The following is a 23,283-nucleotide window of genomic DNA, read 5'->3' on the forward strand; positions in this document are numbered from 1 at the left end:
CATTCCTCCAGAGCCACAGTAGGCAAAAAAAACACTGTAAGCCAAATCTGGCCCCTATCTGTTTTTAAAAATAGAGTTTTATTTTAACAGAGCCCACTCATTAATTTAAATATTACCTATGGCTGCTTTTTGCTATGACAGTAGGGTTGAGCAGAGACCTCATGGTCCATGAAGTCGACAATATTTACCAGCTGGCTCTTTACAGAAAAAAAAATTGCTAACTTCTGGTCCAGATTGATCTCTGAAACAAGTCAGCTGGTTATTTTCTGCCAAGCTGTTAATGGCTGATGATAGATTAACATATCTGTGTTCCCATGTAATTTATCTCTAGTTCAGAAAGAAGATTCCTGGAATAAAAAATCTTTTCATTTGAAATAACACTGTAATGATAGAAATTTTAGGCACCAGGATGAGTGTTGGGGAGTATAGCTGAGGACATGCATATGTCCCAGTTGTCATGGGACCATCCCACTCTGATTGAACTTGTTGTCATGGGACAATTATTAAAAGTAGCCCCTTTCACTTTCAAAAATATCTTTGTTTGAAAAGCAAAACTCTAGGTAGCCATGGCCAAACAACTTATATTTTTAAAAGGAATTTGTTAAAAATATAATGTGCCCAAGTTGAAAATTATTTATAGTCAGACACCTGGGTTAAAAAACTGAAACAGCAAAAACAGCTAAAAAATTTTGATGCAATCTAATGGGATATGTAGTGTCACTATGGAGGTTATGACCAATAAAAAATAGATGAAAGCACAAACAAATGAGAATAAAGTACATGTTTTATTCTTGACTTGGACAATTCGAATGGTTCTTAGCTTCTAAATTTTAAAAATCTATTCTCTAATTCCAATTTTGATTTTTATTATAGATGCTCTAAATGAATGTAGATTAAGTAAATATATAAATGCACACATACACTAAAAAGGGAATCTTACAAGAGAAACATCATAAGTGGCTTATAGGTCAATGAAATTGAACACAGTTCCAGGATCCTCTGGATGTGGATCAGCCCTAGGCATTACAGCCCCCGGGGAAGGCAGTACACAAAGTAAACAAAATATCCCCAAGCATCTCTGACTGTTCTTTGGAAAAATTCCATGGACAGAAGACTTTTTGATTTGCATATTTGTCAAGCACTAGTTGGCCTGGTTTCTCTGTTTTCTTCATTTTTAAATTTAAAAACAACTTAAAAAAAATGCTATGCTCAAACAGATATTCCTGTTACCAAAAAGAAAATACAACTGATCAAATAAGTAATCACCATTTTTGGGGTTATACTTTCCTTAAATCAAACCCCATACCCTCCAGAGATGCTCAGGGGGCTCAAACATACCATGTGCGCACCAGGACCCAGAGACCCCATAGAGACTGAGCCAGAACTGTGTTTGGGTGTCTCCTGAGGAGGTACAGGTCAGCAGTGGAATGCTGCGGGAGCAGGGGCTCTGGGTGCAGTAGACCTGGGTATGGCATAAGCCCTCTTGGAGGAGGTCACTAACTCACCATAGAGCTGCTGGAACTTAAACAGGACTGGGGAAGCAGACTCTTGGAGGGCACAAACAGAACCTTGTGAGAGACCCCACAAGAGACTGACCCAGGCTTGCCCGTGAGTGTCCAGGAGTCTCTGGCGGAGGCGTGGGTCGGCAGTGGCCTGCTGCAGGGCTGGAGGCACTGAGTGTAGCAGTGAGTGCATGGGACCTTTTGAAGGAGGTCATCATTATCCTCATTACCTGCACCATAGTTTGGCCTCAGGTCAAATAACAGGAGGGAACACAGCCGCGCCCTTCAACAGAAAATTGGATTCAAGATTTACTGAGCATGGCCCTGCCCATTAGAACAAGACCCAGTTTCCCCTTCAGTCAGTCTCTCCCTACAGGACGCTTCCATAAGCCTTTTATCCTTCTCCATCAGAGGGCAGAGACTGAAAATAACAATCACTGAAAACTAACCAATCTGATCACTTGGGCCACAGCTAACTCAGTGAAACTGTGAGCAATGCACTGCAGGGCCACCCAAGACGGACGGGTCATGGTGGAGAGTTCTGACAAAACATGGTCCACTGGAGAAGGGAATGGCAAACCACTTCAGTATCCTTGCCTTGAGAACCCCATGAACAATTCAGATCAGTTCAATTCAGTCACTCAGTCATGTTTGACTCTTTGCGACCCCATGGACTGCAGCACGCCAGGCCTCCCTGTCCATCACCAACTTCCAGAGTTCACTCAAACTCATGTCCATTAAGTTGGCGATGCCATCCAACCATCTCATGCTTGTTGTCCCCTTTTCCTCCTGCCTTCCAACTTTCCAGAATCAGGGTCTTTTCAAATGAGTCAGCTCTTCACAATAGGTGGCCAAAGTACTGGAGTTTCAATTTCAACATCAGTCCTTCCAATGAATATTCAGGAAATCAGTCCAAGGAACTTTGCAGTCCAAGGGACTCTCAAGAGTCTTCTCCAACACCACAGTTCAAAAGCATCAATTCTTCAGCACTCAGATTTCTTTAGAGCCCAACATTCACATCCATATATGACTATAGGAAAAACCATAGCCTTGACTAGATGGACCTTTGTTGGCAAAGAAATGTCTCTGCTTTTTAATATGCTGTCTAGGTTGGTCATAACTTTCCTTCCAAGAGCAAGTGTCTTTTAATTACATGGCTGCAGTCACCATCTGCAGTGATTTTGGAGTCCCCAAAAATAAAATCTGCCACTGTTTCCCCATCTATTTGCCATGAAGTGACAGGACCGGATGCCATGATCTTAGTTTTCTGAATGTTGAGCTTTAAGCCAACTTTTTCACTCTCCTCTTTCACTTTCATCAGGAGGCTTTTTAGTTCTTCTTCACTTTCTGCCATAAGGGTGGTGTCATCTGCATATTTGAGGTTATTGATATTTCTCCCAGCAATCTTGATTCCAGCTTGTGCTTCTTCCAGTCCAGTATTTCTCATGACGTACTCTGCATATAAGCTAAATAAGGAGGGTGACAATATACAGCCTTGACGTACTCCTTTTCCTATTTGGAACCAGTCTGTTGTCCCATGTCTGGTTCTAACTGTTATTTCCTGACCTGCATACAGGTTTCTTAAGAGGCAGGTCAGGTGGTCTGGTATGCCCATCTCTTTCAGAATTTTCCATAGTTTATTGTGATCCACACAGTCAAAGGCTTTGGCATAGTCAATAAAGCAGAAATAGATGTTTTTCTGGTACTCTCTTGCTTTTTCGATGATCCAACAGATGTTGGCAATTTGATCTCTGGCTCCTCTGCCTTTTCTAAAACTAGCTTGAACATCTGGAAGTTCATGGTTCACATATTGTTGAAGCCTGGCTCGGAGAATTTTGAGCATTACTTTGCTAGCGTGTGGGATAAGTGCAATTGTGTGGTAGTTTGAGCATTCTTTGGCATTGCCTTTCTTAGGGATTGGAATGAAAACTGACCCCTCCCAGTCCTGTGGCCACTGCTGAGTTTTCCAAATTTGCTGGCACTTTTACAGCATCATCTTTCAGGATTTGAAATAGCTCAACTGGAATTCCATCACCTCCACTAGTTTTGTTCATAGTGATGCTTCCTAAGGCCCACTTGAGTTCACATTCCAGGATGTCTGGCTTAGGTGAGTGATCACACCATCATGATTATCTGGGTCGTGAAGATCTTTTTTGTAAAGTTCTTTTGTGTATTTTTCTGTGTATGACAAAATGTGGACCATTGGAGAAGGGAATGGCAAACCACTTCTGTATTCTTGCCTTGAGAACCCCAAGAACAGAATGAAAAGGCAAAAAGATAGGACACTGAAAGGTGAACTCCCCAGGTTGATAGGTGCCCAATATGCTACTGGAGATCAGTGGAGAAATAACTCCAGAAAGAATGAAGAGATGGAGCCAAAGCAAAAACAACACCCAGTTGTGGATGTGATTGGTGACGGAAGCAAGGTCTGATGCTGTAAAGAGCAATATTGCATAGGAACCTGGAATGTTAGGTCCATGAGTCAAGGCAAATTGGAAGTGGTCAAACAGGAGACGGCAAGAGTGAACATCAACATTTTAGGAATCAGCGAACTAAAATGGACTGGAATGGGTGAAATTAACTCAGATGACCATTATATTTACTACTGTGGGCAAGAATCCCTTAGAAGAAATGGAATAGCCATCACAGTAAAAAAAAAAATAAATAAAAGTTTGAAATGCAGTACTTGGATGCAATCTCCAAAACAACAGAAAGATCTCTGTTTGTTTCCAAGGCAAACCACTTAATATCACAGTAATCCAAGTTTATGCCCTGACCAGTAACGCTGAAGAAGCTGAAGTTGAACGGTTCTATGAAGACCTACAAGACCTTCTAGAACACTGAAAAAAGATGTCCTTTTCATTATAGGGGACTGGAATGCAAAAGTAGGAAGTTAAGAAACACCTGGAGTAACAGGCAAATTTGGCCTTGGAGTACAGAATGAAGCAGGGCAAAGGCTAATAGAGTTCTGCCAAGAGAACGCACTGGTCGTAGCAAACACCCTCTTCCAACAACACAAGAGAAGACTCTACACATGGACATCACCAGATGGTCAACACTGAAATCAGATTGATTATATTCTTTGAAGCCAAAGGTGGAGAAGCTCTATACGGTCAGCAAAAACAAGACTGTGAGCTGACTCTAGCTCAGATCATGAACTCCTTATTGCCAAATTCAGGCTTAAATTGAAGAAAGTAGGGAAAACCACTAGACTATTCAGGTATGACCTAAATCAAATCCCTTACTACTACACAGTGGAAGTGACAAATAGATTGAAGGGATTAGATCTGATTAGATTAGACAGAATGCCTGAAGAACTATGGATGGAGGTTCATACCATTGTACAGGAGGCAGTGATCAAGACTATGCTCAAGAAAAAGAAATGCAAAAAGGCAAAATGGTTGTCTGAGGAGGTCTTACAAACAGCTGTGAAAAGAAAAGAAGAGGCAAAGGAGAAAAGGAAAGATATTCCCATTTGAATGCAGAGTTCCAAAGAACAGCAAGGAGAGATAAGAAAGACTTCCTCAGTGATCAGTGCAAAGAAATAGAGGAAAACAACAGAATGGGAAAGACTCGAGATCCCTTCAAGAAAATTAGAGATACCAAGGGAACATTTCATGTAAAGATGGGTTCGATAAAGGACAGAAATGGTATGGACCTAACAGAAGCAGAAGGTATTAAGAAGAGGTGGCAAAAATACAGAGAAGAACTATACAAAAAGATCTTCATGACTCAGATAATCATGATGGTGTCATCACTCACCTAGAGCCAGACATGCTTGAATGAGAAGCCAAGTGGGCCTTAGGAAGCATCACTATGAACAAAACTAGTGGAGGTGATGGAATTCCAGTTGAGCTATTTCAAATCCTGAAAGATGATGCTGTGAAAGTGTTGCACTCAATATGCCAGCAAATTTGGAAAACTCAGCAGTGGCCACAGGACTGGAAAAGGTCAGTTTTCATTCCAATCCCTAAGAAAGGCTATGCCAAAGAATGTTCAAACTACCACACTCATCTCACACACTAGCAAAGTAATGCTCAAAATTCTCCAAGCCAGGCTTCAACTGTACATGAACCATGAACTTCCAGATGTTCTAGCTAGATTTAGAAAAGGCAGAGGAACCAGAGATCAAATTGCCAACATCTGTTGGATCATCGAAAAAGCAAGAGAGTTCCAGAAAAACATCTACTTCTGCTTTATTGACTATGTCAAAGCCTTTGACTATGTGGATAACCACAAACTGTGGAAAATTCTGAAAGAGATGCGCATACCAAACCACCTGACCTGTCTCCTGAGAAATTTGTATGAAGGTCAGGAAGCAACAGTTAGAACTGGACATGGAACAACAGATTGGTTCCAAATAGGAAAAGGAGTACGTCAAGCCTGTATATTGTCACCCTGCTTATTTAACTTACACTCAGGGCACATTATGAGAAACGCTGGGCTTGAAGAAGCAAAAGCTGGAATCAAGATTTCCAGGAGAAATATCAGTAACCTCAGATATGCAGATGATACCACCTTTATAGAGGAAAGTGAAAAAGAACTAAAGAGCCTCTTGATGAAAGTGAAAGTGAAAGAGGAGAGTGAAAAAGTTGGCTTAAAGCTCAACATTCAGAAAACTAAGATCACGGCATCTGGTTCCATCACTTCTTGGCAAATAGATGTGGAAACAGTGACAGACTTTATTTTGGGGGGCTCCAAAATCACTGTGGATGGTGACTGCAGCCATGAAATTAAAAGATGCTTGCTCTTGGAAGGAAAGTTATGATCAACCTAGACAGCATATTAAAAAGCAGAGACATTACTTTGTCAAGAAAGGTCTGTCTAGTCAAAGCTATGGTTTTTCCAGTAGTCTTATATGGATGTGAGAGTTGGACTGTAAAGAACGCTGATCACTGAACAACTGATGCTCCAACTGTGGTGTTGGAGATGACTCCTGAGATTCCCTTGGATAGCAAGGAGACCCATCCTAAAGGAACTCAGTCTTGAATATTCATTGGAAGGACTGATGCTGAAACTGAAAGTCCAGCACTTTGGCCACTTGATGCAAAGAACTGACTCATTTGAATAGAACTTGATGCTGGGAAAGATTGAAGGCAGGAAGAGAAGGGGACGATACAGGATGAGAAGGTTGGATGGCATCACTGATTCAATGGACATGAGTATGAGTAAGCTTCGGAAGTTGGTGATGGACAGGGAGGTCTTTCGTGCTCCAGTCCATGGGGTCACAAAGAGTTGGATACAACTAAACGACTGAACTGAACTGAACTGAGTTATTTTACTTTCTTTTTTTCTCCACAAGAGGACTAACATATAGGGCAAAAGAATGAATTAAATGATCGCTCACTGCCATCTTTCTTTATAAATCCCTCATTATGATGATGAAGTAATTTAGTCATTTATTCAGCCAATGAACACTTACCAAATACTTATGGTACCAGGCATTGTGATAGGGTCTGGAAATACCAACGGGCAGAAATTATGTCCTTCCCTTGTACTCACAACATAGTACAGAGGGGGAGACTGTTCACAAAGATATAATCACACCACAAATCATGGTCAAAATTCTACAAGTGCACAGAAGAGGGTGCTGGAGAAATTTCCACGTGAAATACGTCTTAAAGCGGGAGCAGATATACTCTAGGCTGAAAAGTGGATGAACTTTTCCAGGTTGAGGGACCAAATCATTCAAGGTTTTGCCAGAAAACAGAGAGGACACTCAAAATGTTTTAACTGAAACTAATTCAATAAAGGGAAGAGGTAAAGAAACCAATAAGGAATGGTGAGTTTCTCTGGGATTAGACAGAGAGTCGTTAACACCCTTAGCTCTGAGGAGACACAGGAGGGAGTGAAGGAGGGAGGGGATAAGGTCATTGGTGACCTGGAGGAAATGGGGCCATGGTGTGATGGGCCTTGGAAGAATCCAACCACCTCCACAACTGGCAGAGAAAAGGACAAGGAGAATAACTACCTCAAATCTCTCTCTCCTTCAGCTCTTAAATCTTCTGTTGATTCCTCCTGTTTATCAAACTCACCCGAAAGTCAGAGGGCAAAAAAATCCAAGTGATTCAGTACATATGGATCAACCTTCAAAGCACTGAGCTAAAGGAAGAAAACCCAGTAAGAGATGGGGGAAGTGGGATTTGCAAAGAACAGTCAGTACAGAAGTGACAGTGTTGAACTTTACCTGAGCCCTGCTCCCCCAAAATGGCATAATGATAAAGAAATACTTCCACTGCCTTGTCTTCAGGATTTGGCTAACCTTGACGAACCACTCCACCCTAGAACATTTCAAAATAAGACCTGTCTCTATCATTCCTCATGACTCGTCTACACTGCACAAATGATGCACCTAACTTCTTTGTCTATATGCATCTGAAAGACCCCAGGCTCCCTTTCTTTTGAGATGTTCCTCATAAATGAGTGTTCTTCCTATTGCAACAGCCCAGATGAAATATCTCAATTGTCTGGTACATTATATCTCTCACAGGAACAACATATGCAAAAATACAGAGTCAATACAAGCATCAACTGACCACGGGGAGGAGGGACAAGGATAGAGTGAAGCTGAGGACCAGAAAGGAAAGTCAAAAGTTAAGTTGGCAGCAGAGGTTTTAGACCTTGAATGTTGAGCAGTTTGAACTTTATTGTGTAGACAACAAACAATTATCAAATGTTTTGAGGCATGAGAGAGGCAAATGTATGTTTTGGAAATATAACTAGAAGTCATATTAAGAACTGATAAAAAAAGGAAGAGTGTTCTGTCTGCAAGTGAAAAAGCAAGTGCACAGGAAAATTTCCAGGAGAGACTATCAAAGTCAGAGTAAAGATAGTGGTAGAATGTCTGGGAAGGAGAGGCTAGAACTGATGCTTCAATGTAGAAGCAACAGAACTTTGAGGCAATTGAATGTAAATGATAAGAAACACTCAGAGATTACTCTGCAGTTTCTAGTTTCAGTTACTTATTACATAATGGTTCTATTAACTGAAACAGTAAATCTCAGAAGTGGCAAATATTTGGGGCAGCTTGTGGCAGAGATGGGCAGTGGGGACTAAACTTCAGGAGTTGGCTTATACATATACATATATCTCTATTCACACACACACACATATATATATACACATATGTATGCTTAACATATATAAATGATTAATAATGTGAGTTGAGTTAATATATTGACATATAAGTGCTAATGAGTCAATATACACAAAGACATAATATGATATAATAATGATTAATGATGTGAGTATATACCTATGTATATACATACATATATACAAAACAATGATTGTTGGGGTAATAACCAAAATTCTTTTAGATGCCTTTCATTTTGCACTCTAGAAAAAAGAACTTGGAACAAAAATCAAATAGGCTTTAAGTTGGTTTCCTTAAAGGGAGAAGGAACGTTAAAGAAAGCAAGACAGGGAAATGGAAAAGAAAGTGAAGCAGAAAGGAAAGCCTGAAGCAATTTTTACCATCCACTTTGAGACTGTTTCAGAACTCTCAGATGGCCATTACCACCTTCATCTCTTCCTGAAGTGCTGGATTCAGGAAGATCACCTAGTTCAATGGCTTAATTGTATGTGTATTCACAAGAGAACCAAGAAGTTAAGGAACACATTGGAAAACAAGTGGAGCTTGTGCTTCATGGTTTAGAAAATAAGCCAGCCTCATGCTGATAGGCTCAGCTATAAAGTACTTCATGGTGTTCTGAACACAAAATAGCTGCCAGCCGTCAGGATAATCCATGAGACAGAACACATGTAAACACCAGTGCTGAGACAGCGCCTCAGGACAGAAGATTAAAGTGTCTACATTCTTGCTTTCCTCGACTAAGCACACCAAGAAATAGAGATAATAGTAACTATATGGGCTTGAAAAGAAAAGAACCGAGGGAAGTGATAGGAATTGCTTAGACAGATTCATGGAATGGAAAAACATTAAGCAGGGGATATTCAGTTCATAGGACTAAGTAGTTCCTAATGTTGACAGCAGCTAGCTATGGAACAATCTTATTTTTTTCAGTCTAGTGGAAAATGCCATTGACAAAGTCAGTTAAGATTGATTGACTAAAACACTAAAGAAAAGCAAAGGAGGGTAAAATATTAACTTTGGCAGGAGAGATGGGCTAATAAGGCATTCCTCGTTCCTATTTTTGCCATCCACTGAGTAGACCGGTCAGTTTACACCTGACTGACCAGTTTAAAGAGGACAAATGCGGTCTTAACACTGAGTTAAGAGCTTGACAAATCAGAGTTTCTACAAACTAGATTTAAATGCTTTTTCTCCCTCTTCCCTTCAATAACCAGCCTTTAAGAGCTGCGATTCAGGTGTGGCGGCACGGCGGGTGGAGGCTGGGGCTCCCACAGCTCACTTGAGAGGAGACTAGTTTGCAAAGGTTGACCGATGCTATGAGCTCCTTCGAGGGTCAGATGGCAGAGTATCCAACCATCTCCAGACCGCTTCGACAGGGAGAACCTGAGGGCCCGTGCCTACTTCCTGTCCCACTGCCACAAAGATCATATGAAAGGATTAAGAGCCCCTAGCTTGAAAAGAAGGTTGGAATGCAGCTTGAAGGTTTGCTTATACTGTTCACCTGTTACTAAAGAGTTGTTGTTAACGAGCCCGAAGTACAGGTTTTGGGAGAAACGAATTGTATCAATTGAAATTGAAACTCCTACCCAGATATCTTTAGTCCATGAAGCATCAGGGGAGAAGGAAGAGTTTGTTGTGACTCTTTTACCTGCTGGTCATTGCCCAGGATCAGTTATGTTTTTATTTCAGGGCAACAATGGAACTGTCTTGTACACAGGAGACTTCAGATTGGCTAAAGGAGAAGCTGCCAGAATGGAGCTTCTGCACTCTGGGGGCAGAGTGAAAGACATCCAGAGTGTGTACTTAGACACAACTTTCTGCGACCCAAAACACTATCAAATTCCTAGTCGGGAGGAGTGTCTGTGTGGAATCCTGGAGCTGGTCCGAAGCTGGATCTCACGGAGCCCCTACCACGTGGTATGGCTGAACTGCAAGGCTGCCTATGGTTACGAGTATCTCTTCACCAACCTCAGCGAGGAGTTTGGACTCCAGGTTCACGTGGATAAACTAGACATGTTTCGAAACATGCCTGACATTCTCCATCATCTGACAACAGACCGTGACACCCAGATCCATGCGTGTCGACATCCAAAGGCAGAGGAATATTTTCAGTGGAATAAGTTACCATGTGGCATTACTTCCAAAAATAGAATTCCACTCCACACAATCAGCATTAAGCCATCTACCATGTGGTTTGGAGAAAGAACCAGAAAAACCAACATCATTGTGAGGACTGGAGAGAGTTCCTACAGAGCCTGCTTTTCTTTTCATCCCTCCTACAGCGAGATTAAAGATTTCTTGAGCTACATCTGTCCTGTGAATGTCTATCCAAATGTCATCCCATTAGGCACAACTATGGAAAAAGTTAAAGAAATCTTAAAGCCTTTATGCCGATCTTCCCAAAGTCCTGAGCCCAAGTATAAACCACTTGGAAAACTGAAGAGAGCTAGAACAATCCACCTAGACTCAGAGGAGGAAGATGACGATGGTCTCTTTGATGATCTTCTGCCAGCACCTTTAAGGCACAAGGTTCCAAGCCAGCAGACTCTTCACCCTGAGGTATTTCTCACTCCTGCTATATCTCAAAACCAGCCTGAAAAATGGAAAGAAAGCACAGGATGCTTCAAAGCAGAGAGTATGCCAACGTTCCTTTGGGCAAACTTTATAGATTGTGAGGAATCCAACAGTGAAAGTGAAGAATCAGAAATTCCAGGATCAGCTCAAGGAGACACAGGTCCCATCCTCCAGCCCCAGCAGAGGGCCGATGGGGAAGTACCGCAGTGGGAAGTGTTCTTTAAAAGAGATGCTGAAGGCACAGACGACTGTTTGGAAAACCTCCCATCTTCCACAGAGGCGGGGGGCCTCCCAGTCCCCAAAGCTTTTCAGTGATTCTGATGGGGAGTCAACGCACATTTCTTCCCATGCCTCCTCTCAGTCAACACACATATCGGAACAAGGAAGTCAAGGTTGGGACAGCCAATCGGACACTGTTCTGTTATCTTCCCAGGACAGAAACAGTGGGGATGTTACCTCCTTGAACAAAGGGGTCTATAGGCCAGGAGTCAAAGAGAATATTCCTGCCCCTCAGCCAGAACAAAATGTACTTTGCCTAAAGGACACTTACTCGGATTTCAAAAGCAGAGATCAAGATGTAAATATAGTTCCTAGTGCTGGAGAAACCACCACTCTAAGCAGTGGGAAACAGATGCTTCAGGAGAAAAGGCCATTGACTCTTAGCAGCAGTGCGGATTCACAAAGCTCCTCTGATTTCGAAATTCCTTGCACTCCAGAAGCTGAGCTTCCTAAACAAGAACACTTACAGTATTTATATGAGAAGTTGGCAACAGGGGAAAGTATAGTAGTTGAAAAAAGAAAAGGCTCATTTCATTCTAGAGCAACCACTAAAAAATCTATACTAACAGATACCAGTCAATATTATAATAGATAAAAATGGAATACTTAGAAACGATTCTATTACCTAAAAGGTGGCAGTAAAGAGGAAATGGATGACCGAAAAATAGAACAGAAAACATGACACAGGAGAACTGAATCCAAACCTATCAATTGTTTCCCAGTCGCTAAGTTGTGTGTGACTCTCTGCGACCCAGTAGCCTGCAACACCCTATGCTTCCCTTTCCTTCACTACCTCCCAGAGTTGCTCAAACTCATGTCCAAAACATATCAATAATTACAAGGGAATAGGGGGAAAAAGGTAAACCAACTATATACTGCCAATAGGAAACTGACTTCAAATGACTTGGGTAGGTGTACCAGTGAAAGAATGGAAAACTTTACCCTGTAAACATTACTTCAAGATGCAGTGTCTATACCCTAATGTTAAAAGGTCCAGGTCACTGAGACAGAATTGAATCCTAAATGAGTAAGTGCCTAACAACGTTTAAATACACAAAGCAAAAACAAAGAAGACAAGCTAATGCACGATTACAACTATAACAGAATAAGTTTAGAAAAATAAGCAAGGATATGGAAGAACTGAATGGCACCCTCAACCAACTGGATTTAACTGATAAAAGGACACTTCACAGCAGAATACAAGCTTTTCAAGTTCACACAGGATGACATTCACCGATGGATCATATCCCAGGTCATAAACACACTTCAAACTTAAATAACCTTGAATCTATTGCTGTAAACTGATGGCTACAGAAGAAAGTCAACCCCTTACCTACCTCAGGTGTTCCATCATCTTTAAGAATGTTGGGGGAAGACAGTGGTAAAATTAAAACCTAAAGAAAATACTTAAAAGGCATTCGACCTCTTTAAAATTCACCAGTAGGTTATGTTTTTGCATAGTTACGTATGTGCATTTAATATACTTATTCACAAGTGTTTATGATATTCATAAACATTTTGGTTTGCTGATATTTCATATTAAGAAAGCAAAAGCAGAGCTTTCATTTCACTTAAGTGGAGTCTCTAAAAACCAATTTGCAGATCAATGAAACTAAAATGCATTATCACCACGCTGCATTGTAGAAAAACCAAAAATAAGTACTGAATCCGCAAGACTAATTAAGGTTATACAACAGAATCCACAGAAGAGGAGAATAAACTGGGTGTTTAGGGGAGCCAATACCAAGTGGACCTAGGAAGCTAGCCCTCTCATTTGTCCAGAACGGAATTTTCCACTCCCAAGTGTTGGGAGAAGGATAAATTAACCCGTGTCTATTTACATGGGAGGAAAACTGGACACTGACTTTTAAGTTTCAGCTAAGAAACTGGCACCAGAGAGGGGTAACCCAACGTGATAAGGTTCAGGACTGATAGCTGGGCGCCTGGTGCTACTCCTTTCTGTTCTTTGAGGAATATGTTGAATCATAATTTACAGCAAGTGTCTCTGTCCTAAATTACTCAACAATTAGTTTATTAATATGTACATCAAGAGAGACTGGGCTGAGCATCATAATATAGCTGCCGGCGAAGGAGCTGAAGAATGCAGAGGTTTAAGGGGACACGGAACCTTTTTTCTAACTCAGATGCTACCCTGAGCTTTTGATGAAATACGCTCTACAGACTCAGTGTGACTGGGGAAGAATCATATATTATTCTATTTTGCACAGCTCCCCTATGAGTACCATTACCTAAATTCAACGTGAATATAAAGTCACTAGAGAAAACCAGTAGCAGCTACATGTTCAACTCTCATAACTACAACCGGCCTATTACAGGAACCCAGAGACTTCATTTTTAATTTTTAGCTCTAAAAGTTAATTATACTTCATTATCGTAAGTCACATAATCAAATGTAACTACTGTATACATTTGTACATATTCACTGACCCTTAAGACGTCATCTTAACAGTAGAGCTTATGATCCAAGGTGGGTGTTCAAAACATGCCTGTAAACATTCTTCTGAATATATTTGCAGTATTACCACCATCAATTTAATATTTCATATGGCCATATTCTTATTGTTTTATATGTGATTCTAGCATAATAAATGCTAGCTGAATGTAAAAAAAAAAAAAGCTGCGATTCATGGGGTCGCAAAGAGTCGGACACAACTGAGTGACTGAACTGAACTGAACTGAAGAGTATTCAAATCACACACACACACACAAAAAGAAAAATCAGAAGATTTTGTTTCCAGGGATGATTCTAATAAAATAGAGAAGAACAAAAGTTATATTCAGAGGATAGAAACTGAGGAGATTCATTTTTCCCTAAAATGATACTTTTTTTTTTTCTGATTGTAAAAGGTAGTGTATGGAATGCCAGTAGAGATGGTGCTATAAGTTCATGCTTTGATTCTTCTGCTCTCTTCCAAAAACAAAGATTAATAAAATACAGAAAGTCAGAAAGACATATAGAAATTTAAAGGCAGAGAAAAGATAAGGGGAGAATAAGAGAGAGAAAAAATATCTCTAAGGTCACCAACATGAAGACTCAGACCTACTGTGCTCCAAGTCCAGAAACAGGCAGGCATCTTCTACTGAGCTCTGGGAACTAAAAGTACTCCCTGGTACTTGAAACAGGTGACCTAGTTTCACCCCCAGAGACTGAACCATGCTGCTTCTGGCTAATGTAATATTACCACACAGCAGGAGACCCAAGCCACCAATATAAATAAGGGCCTGATTCTTGATTAGGGGCTAAGGAACTATGCAAACTATTAGGAAGGGAAGAGTACAAGAGAGAATGAAAGAAAACAATGGTACAAACAAAACACCCTCCCATTAAAGTGAGCTCTAATCCCAAATTTAAAAAAAAACAATTAGTATTAATATAGATAACTGAATCAACAACCCAAAGAACTGGATAAGATGATAGGGATAAATCGGTTACACTGAAGATTTGAACACACTTCTATCAGAGAATGATAGTTAGTTAGTTAAGTCGCTCAGTCATGTCCGACTCTTTGCAACCCCATGGACTGTAGCCCACCAGGCTCCTCCATCCATGGGATTCTCCAGGCAAGAATACTGGAGTGGGTTGCCATTTTGTTCTCCAACACTGAAGATTTGAACACACTTCTATCAGAGAATGATAGATGGATAACAAAAAATACTAAGAATATAAATGATTTGAACATCTTGTTTTTGATTATGGGCCTGGAGGAAAAGTCAGCTAGAAAAAAAAATTCTTTTGGAAAAGACTTTCCTCCTTGAAGAAAGGAAGGATATGTAAAAAGAAGTTTCCCTTCTTCTCCTGGAATACATTTATAGGATGACATGCTATCTGAATCTGCACCAGGTTCCTGGACCCTGAAGGTGGAAGTCAGCCGGGGAAGGCTAACCACTAAGACAGGAAAATGGACAGAATCTGGGTCATTGATTACATCATCTGCTGCTGCTCCATTCCCAGAGCCTTCTTATCATGTAAGATACAAATGTTCTTATTGTTTAAACCATTTTCCCTTGTGGATTCTGTTATTTGCAGAAATCTCTTAAACTTATCTATAGATTAAAGTCATTTTAATCAAAATCTATAGTTGTTCATGAAACTGGATAAGCTGCTCTTAAAATTTATATGAAAGAGCAACAGGTCAAGAATACACAAGTCAATTTTAATGAAGAACAACACTGAGGACTTGTCCTATCAAATATAAAAGAGGGTTATAAAATTATAGAAACTGAGAAAGTGTGATACTGGTGCAGAAATAGACAGAGCAGTGGGACAAAATAGTGAGCTCAGAAACACACACAATGATATATGGAAACCTGATATTATACAGAAGGGGGGAGGGTTCTGAGATAACTGGTTATACTTATACAGCTTTACACTATACACAAAAATAAATTCTAGATGGACATAAAAGCCCATAAATATCAGATAGATTAAAGAGAACGTCATTATAGCATGGAGGTAGACAAAGAATTTTAAGAAACAAAACCTGTAAGTCACAAATCAAAAAGGAAGATTGATAAATTTGACACATTAAAATTAAAATAGTCCATGCAACTAAGATACCTGTTGGAAGAGGAATAGCATTGAGTGCAGTTGGCTGTGTATGCCAAGACCACAAGGTCCTACTTTCTATCTGGTTCATTTCTCAGGATTGTGTTTACCAGGAACATCTGAGCAATGAGGTATCATCTCTCCCCAGACAAACAGCAGGCTAGATACCACTCAATGTATAAGGGATCTATTCTCCAAGTGCAATGTTCCTCTATAAGTGTAATATACATCCACACCTTGTTAGCCTGAGCTCTATGTATTCAGTACTCAATATTATGCTTATGTTTTCTCCATTGCTTGCTTGACTAGATTTCAACCTGTCATAATTTTCAGGAAGGGCTTCTTGGAGCTAAGCTTCCCACACTCTCCTTTGCATATTTAAAATGTCTATCCGTGGCTTATATAATTTAATATGAATTTGGCTGGGTTTTAAATTAAAGAGTCATATTTTCTTTCCCTGAAGATTTGGTATCTGTTCCTATACTGTGTTCTTGCACTGGAGAGTGCTACCAGGAAGATTAACATCAGAATGAACTTTCCTTCAATAGGTAACTTGATGTTATCTAGATGCCCACAGAATTTTTTCATTATCTTTGAAGTACTTAAGCGCTGGATGTGTTTCAATACTAAGCAGTGAGCATCAGCTTTTCCTGAAATGATGTGTTCTTTCAGTCTGTAAATTCCGCTTTGCTTTCATTTCAGTAAAATGTCCTATTTTTACCATTGTTGTTCAGTGACTCAGTCATGTCTGGCTCTTTGTGACCCCATGGACTGAAGCATGCCAGGCTTCCCCATGCTTCACTGTCTCCTGGAGTTTGTTTGAACTCATATCCATTGAGTCAGTGATGCCATCCAACCATCTCATTCTCTGTCGTCCCCTTCTCCTCCTGCCCTCGATCCTAACCAGCATCAGGGTCTTCTCCAATGAGCTGGCTCTTCACATCAGGTGGCCAAAGTATTGGAGCTTCACCTTCAGCATCAGTCCTTTCAATGAGTATTCAGGGTTGATTTCCTTTAGGATTGACTGGTTTGATTTCCTTGCCATCCAAGGAATTCTCGAGTCTTCTCCAGTATCACAGTTCAAAAGCATCACTTCTTCGGTGCTCAGTCTTCTTTATGGTCCAACTCTCACATCTGTACATGACTACCAGAAAGACCATTGCTTTGATTATACAGATATTTGTCAGCAAAGTGATGTCTCTGCTTTTTAATATGCTGTGTATATTTGTCATAGCTTTTCTTCCAAGGAGCAGGTGTCTTTTAATTTCATGACTGCAGTCACCATTAGCAGCAGTTTTGGAACCCCCCAAAAATAAAGTCTGTCACTGTTTCCATTTTTTTCCCATCTATTTGCCATGAAGTGATGGGACTGGATTCCATTATCTTATTTTTCTGAATGTTGAGTTTTAAGCCAGCTTTTCACTCTCCTCTTTCACCTTCATCAAGAGGCTCTTTAGTTCCTCTTTGCTTTCTGCCATTAAGATGGTGTTATCTGCATATTTGAAGTTATTAATATCTCTCCTGGCAATCTTGATTCCAGTCTGTGATTCATCCAGCCCAGCATTTCTCATGCGGTACTCTGCATATAAGTTAAATAAGCAGGGTGACAATATACAGCCTTGACCTACTCCTTTTCCAATTTTGAACCAGTCCGTTGTTCCATGTCTGGTTCTAACTGCATACAGTTTTCTTCTTTTTTTTTTCTCCTGTCTCATTTATCAGGTTCTCTTCAGAGATACCAAGTATCCTTATTTTGGACTTTCTTTTTACTCCATATTTATCATTCTATCTTATCTTTTTATACTGTATTATTTTCCATTTCACTTCTAATTTTATCCTCCATGCCTCTGAAAATATGCTAGAAATTCTTTTCTTCTGTTTTTAATGTAATGTTCATTCCTGTATGATTACATATTTTCTTCTATTTCTTTCTAAGCTCTGCCAACTCAGTTTTCTTTTTTTTTTAATATTTTATCTTTTAAAAAAAATTTTTTTTTTTATTAGTTGGAGGCTAATTACTTCACAACATTTCACTGGGTTTTGTCATACATTGACATGAATCAGCCATAGAGTTACACATATTCCCCATCCCGATCCCCCCTCCCACCTCCCTCTCCACCCGACTGCTCTGGGTCCTCCCAGTGCACCAGGCCCGAGCACTCGTCTCATGCATCCCACCTGGGCTGGTGATCTGCTTCACCATAGATAATATACATGCTGTTCTTTCAAAACATCCCACCCTCACGTTCTCCCACAGAGTCCAAAAGTCTGTTCTGTACTTCTGTGTCTCTTTTTCTGTTTTGCATATAGGGTTATCGTTACCATCTTTCTAAATTCCATATATATGTGTTAGTATGCTGTAATGTTCTTTATCTTTCTGGCTTACTTCACTCTGTATAATGGGCTCCAGTTTCATCCATCTCATTAGAACTGATTCAAATGAATTCTTTTTAATGGCTGAGTAATATTCCATGATGTATCTGTACCACAGCTTCCTTATCCCTTCATCTGCTGATGGGCATCTAGGTTGCTTCCATGTCCTGGCTATTATAAACAGTGCTGCGATGAACATTGGGGTGCACGTGTCTCTTTCAGATCTGGTTTCCTCAGTGTGTATGCCCAGGAGTGGGATTGCTGGGTCATATGGCAGTTCTATTTCCAGTTTTTTAAGAAATCTCCACACTGTCTTCCATAGTGGTTGTACTAGTTTGCATTCCCACCAACAGTGTAAGAGGGTTCCCTTTTCTCCACACCCTCTCCAGCATTTATTGCTTGTAGACTTTTGGATAGCAGCCATCCTGACTGGCGTGTAGTGGTAGCTCATTGTGGTTTTGATTTGCATTTCTCTAATAATGAGTGATGTTGAGCATCTTTTCATGTGTTTGTTAGCCATCTGTATGTCTTCTTTGGAGAAATGTCTGTTTAGTTCTTTGGCCCATTTTTTGATTGGGTCATTTATTTTTCTGGAATTGAGCTGTAGGAGTTGCTTGTATATTTTTGAGATTAATCCTTTGTCTGTTTCTTCATTTGCTATTATTTTCTCCCACTCTGAGGGCTGTCTTTTCACCTTACTTATAGTTTCCTTTGTAGTGCAGAAGTTTACATTAGGTCCCATTTGTTTAGTTTTGCCTTTATTTCCAATATTCTGGGAGGTGGGTCATAGAGGATCTTGCTGAGATTTACGTCGGATAGTGTTTTGCCTATGTTCTCCTCTAGGAGTTTTATAGTTTCTGGTCTTACATTTAGATCTTTAATCCATTTTGAGTTTATTTTTGTGTATGGTGTTAGAAAGTGTTCTAGTTTCATTCTTTTACAAGTGGTTGACCAGTTTTCCCAGCACCACTTGTTAACCAAAACTGAACCAGGAAGAAATAGAAGATCTTAACAGACCCATCACAAGCAAGGAAATCAAAACTGTAATCAAAAATCTTCCAGCAAACAAAAGCCCAGGACCAGATGGCTTCACAGCTGAATTCTACCAGAAATTTAGAGAAGAGCTAACAACTACCTTACTCAAACTCTTCCAGAAAATTGCAGAGGAAGGTAAACTTCCAAACTCATTCTATGAGGCCACCATCACCCTAATTCCAAAACCAGACAAAGATGCCACAAAAAAAGAAAACTACAGGCCAATATCACTGATGAACACAGATGCAAAAATCCTTAACAAAATTCTAGCAAACAGAATCCAACAACATATTTAAAAATCATACACCATGACCAAGTGGGCTTTATCCCAGGAATGCAAGGATTCTTTAATATCTGCAAATCAATCAATGTAATACACCACATTGACAAATTGGAAGATAAAAACCATATGATTATCTCAATAGATGCAGAGAAAGCCTTTGACAAAATTCAACACTCATTTATGATTAAAACTCTCCAGAAAGCAGGAATAGAAGGAACATACCTCAACATAATAAAAGCTATATATGACAAACCCACAGCAAGCATCACCCTCAATGATGAAAAATTGAAAGCATTTCCCCTGAAATCAGGAACAAGACAAGGGTGCCCACTCTCACCACTACTATTCAACATAGTGTTGGAAGTTTTGGCCACAGCAATCAGAGCAGAAAAAGAAGTAAAAGGAATCCAGATAGGAAAAGAAGAAGTGAAACTCTCACTGTTTGCAGATGACATGATCCTCTACATAGAAAACCCTAAAGACTCTTCCAGAAAATTACTAGAGCTAATCAATGAATATAGTAAAGTTGCAGGATATAAAATTAGCACACAGAAATCCCTTGCATTCCTATACACTAACAATGAAAAAACAGAAAGAGAAATTAAAGAAACAATACCATTCACCATTGCAACAAAAAGAATAAAATACTTAGGAGTATATCTACCTAAAGAAACAAAAGACCTATACATAGAAAACTATAAAACACTGATGAAAGAAATCAAAGAGGACACAAACAGATGGAGAAACATACCATGTTCATGGATTGGAAGAATCAATATTGTCAAAATGGCTATTCTACCCAAAGCAATCTATAGATTCAATACAATCCCTATCAAGCTACCAACGGTATTTTTCACAGAACTAGAACAAATAATTTCACAATTTGTATGGAAATACAAAAAACCTCAAATAGCCAAAGTAATCTTGAGAAAGAAGAATGGAACTGGAGGAATCAACCTGCCGGACTTCAGACTCTACTACAAAGCCACAGTCATCAAGACAGTATGGTACTGGCACAAAGACAGAAATATAGATCAATGGAACAGAATAGAAAGCCCAGAGATAAATCCACAAACCTATGGACACTTTATCTTTGACAAAGGAGGCAAGGATATACAATGGAAAAAAGACAACCAACTCAGTTTTCTTATCTATTTACTGTTTATCTTTTATTCCTTGAGTCCTTGTATCTCTTCCTTGAACACTTTTTTCCCCTGCGAGATCACATTATGTTGAATTTCATTTCATGGAGAATTGTTAGCAATTTTTCTGGTGTGTGTTTCTCAATTGGTCTTTACTTTTATATTCTTTTCCTCCTTTTTTTCTTTTGATAACTTTGCATAACCTCCAGGCTGGTGGCTTTTTGTTTTGGCCAATACAGTGGTAAAGAATCCATCTGCCAGTGCAGGAGATGCAGGTTCTATCCCTGGGTTGGGAAGATCACATGGAGACGGAAATGGCAACCTACTCCAGTATACTTTTTTTTTTTTTCTTTTTTAATTTAATTTAATTTAATTTTATTTTTATTTTTCAGTGGGTTTTGTCATACATTGATGTGAATCAGCCATAGAGTTACACGAATTCCCCATCCCGGTCTCCCATCCCACCTCCCTCTCCACCTGATTCCTCTGGATCTTCCCAGTCTAGTATACTTGCCTGGAAAACTCCATTGACAGAGGAGCCTGGTGGGTTACAGTCCACGGGGTCACAAAGAGTTGGACATTGAGCACCCACACACGCCACATCTTTAAGTAAATAATGGAGAAGGGGTGACATCAGGACAGTGGGTAAGGATGACTGCACTTGAATTTTGGTCTATTGTCTTTGAGTGCTTTTTCAACAACACACTCTTCCAGGCATCTCCTGCCAAACAGAGGCTGCCCTTGTTTACTATGAAGTCCTATATGACACAGATATTTTTGTGTGATTAAAGCCTTAAATTCTCTCCAGGAGACCACGATTAGCAGCTGCAGGGTAACTCGCCACTCACATTGTCAGCTCTCCTGACAGCCTTGTTTCCAAGACAGCTTGTCTGAAATTTTCTTGTTCCAGCCCATCTCTCCTGCCACTCTATGGCAGCAAGGAGGACTCAAGAAACATTCCTGAGCCTGCCCAGGCACCCATCCGTACTGTGATGGACATTGTACTCTGTCCAAATGGCTAGATGCATGCAACCTCACTCAGCTTTCTACTGTGCCCCACTCAATTTTCACTATGTTATGTGAGCCATGGGTGGGGTGATATTGGAGTATAGAGTTATTAATACTTTTTCTTTTGTGAATTATAGTTTTATTCCTTGTCCTTGGTGTTTTTAGGTTGGTCCTTAACTAGCAGAAGGTAATAAAAATCCATTTAGCAGATCCTCTCTCATGACACCCTGACTTTCAAGTTCACTCTCTTACTGCAAGGTCCAGTACCTGCCCCCTTTTTCCATGAGATGATAAACTCTAACTCTGCTTGGGAGGATAAGATGCAAGATAACATAACTCAAAGGGAGAAAATTAAGACTCCATCAATTTAATAATTGTGAAAATATGATCTCATTTATGTACCCATATTTTGATAAAAGTCACTTCCTTTTATACTTCTTTTTTCTCCTTTATTACTTACTTAAAAATATATCAAGGATATTGTTCTTATACATATAGATAAACATCATTATTTTAAAGGATGTATAGCATTTCATTATATAAAACTTCTGTTGCTATTTGATTTATATTCTTACAACTATAAATACTGCAGTAAAACTTCTTATATACTGATTTTGCTCTCTTACTCTTCTCCATCTCTTTCACTGTGCTAAATTTTAAGAGGAGAAATTGCTGAATGCAAAGGCTATGTTCTTTTAAAACTGAAACATATTTTACCAAGCTTATATCCATAAAGGCTACCCCAGTTTAAAATCTCATCATCAGTAAAAAGAATGTCCACTTTCTTATACCCACACTCATACTTGCTGTTATAATTCTCTTAAATCTTTTCCAGTTCAATGGTTAAAAAAATCATAGAAGTGTTTTAATGTGCTTATATTCTCTAAGGAATTGTGTGAATGTTTTAGAAAACCTTTCCCCACCGAATGACTATATAACAATACTCACCAGTAATTTTAAGTTCTTTTTTTACACAAATCTTTGCTCCATCTGAAATTTATATTGACTTCACAGAAACAAGACAAAAAAGTGGGCAGCTCATTTTTCAGTGTCGTAAGAAAGTAAAGGCCACCCAAGGATTATCTAGGATGGAGATCTGAAAACTGCTGCCTGCAGCCAAAACTGGCCCACCACCTACTTTTATCAATAAAATTTTATTGGAACACAGCCATACTGAGACTGCTTTCATGCTACCATGAGTAGCTGCAAGAGAGATCATGCGACTTGCAAAGCCCAAAAAATTGACTATCAATCCATCCATTCTGAGGTGAGGAAGTCTCAGCCAGAGAACCTCATCAGGGCAGGATTTTCTGTTTGTTGAAACCTCTGTGCCAGCATTAGCTTTTGCCGCCTGGTGTCCTGCTAAGCTGTCTTCTCCTCTTACACATGGTGTGACTGTATATGGTTTCCTTCCCAGCCTTTCT

General features: G+C 39.7%; 1 protein-coding gene and 1 pseudogene across 1 annotated transcript in view; one reads left to right on the top strand and one right to left on the bottom strand.

The window, feature by feature from the left end:
- The window catches only part of PDE11A (phosphodiesterase 11A), a 426,109-nt gene that overhangs the window by 247,509 nt on the left and 155,317 nt on the right, over positions 1–23,283 (bottom strand). The gene's annotated exons all lie outside the window — the stretch shown is intronic.
- LOC136163495 (protein artemis pseudogene) lies at positions 9,915–12,046 on the top strand (annotated as a pseudogene).

Source organism: Muntiacus reevesi, chromosome 3 (assembly GCF_963930625.1).
Source record: "Muntiacus reevesi chromosome 3, mMunRee1.1, whole genome shotgun sequence".
NCBI classification, from domain to species: Eukaryota; Metazoa; Chordata; class Mammalia; order Artiodactyla; family Cervidae; genus Muntiacus; species Muntiacus reevesi.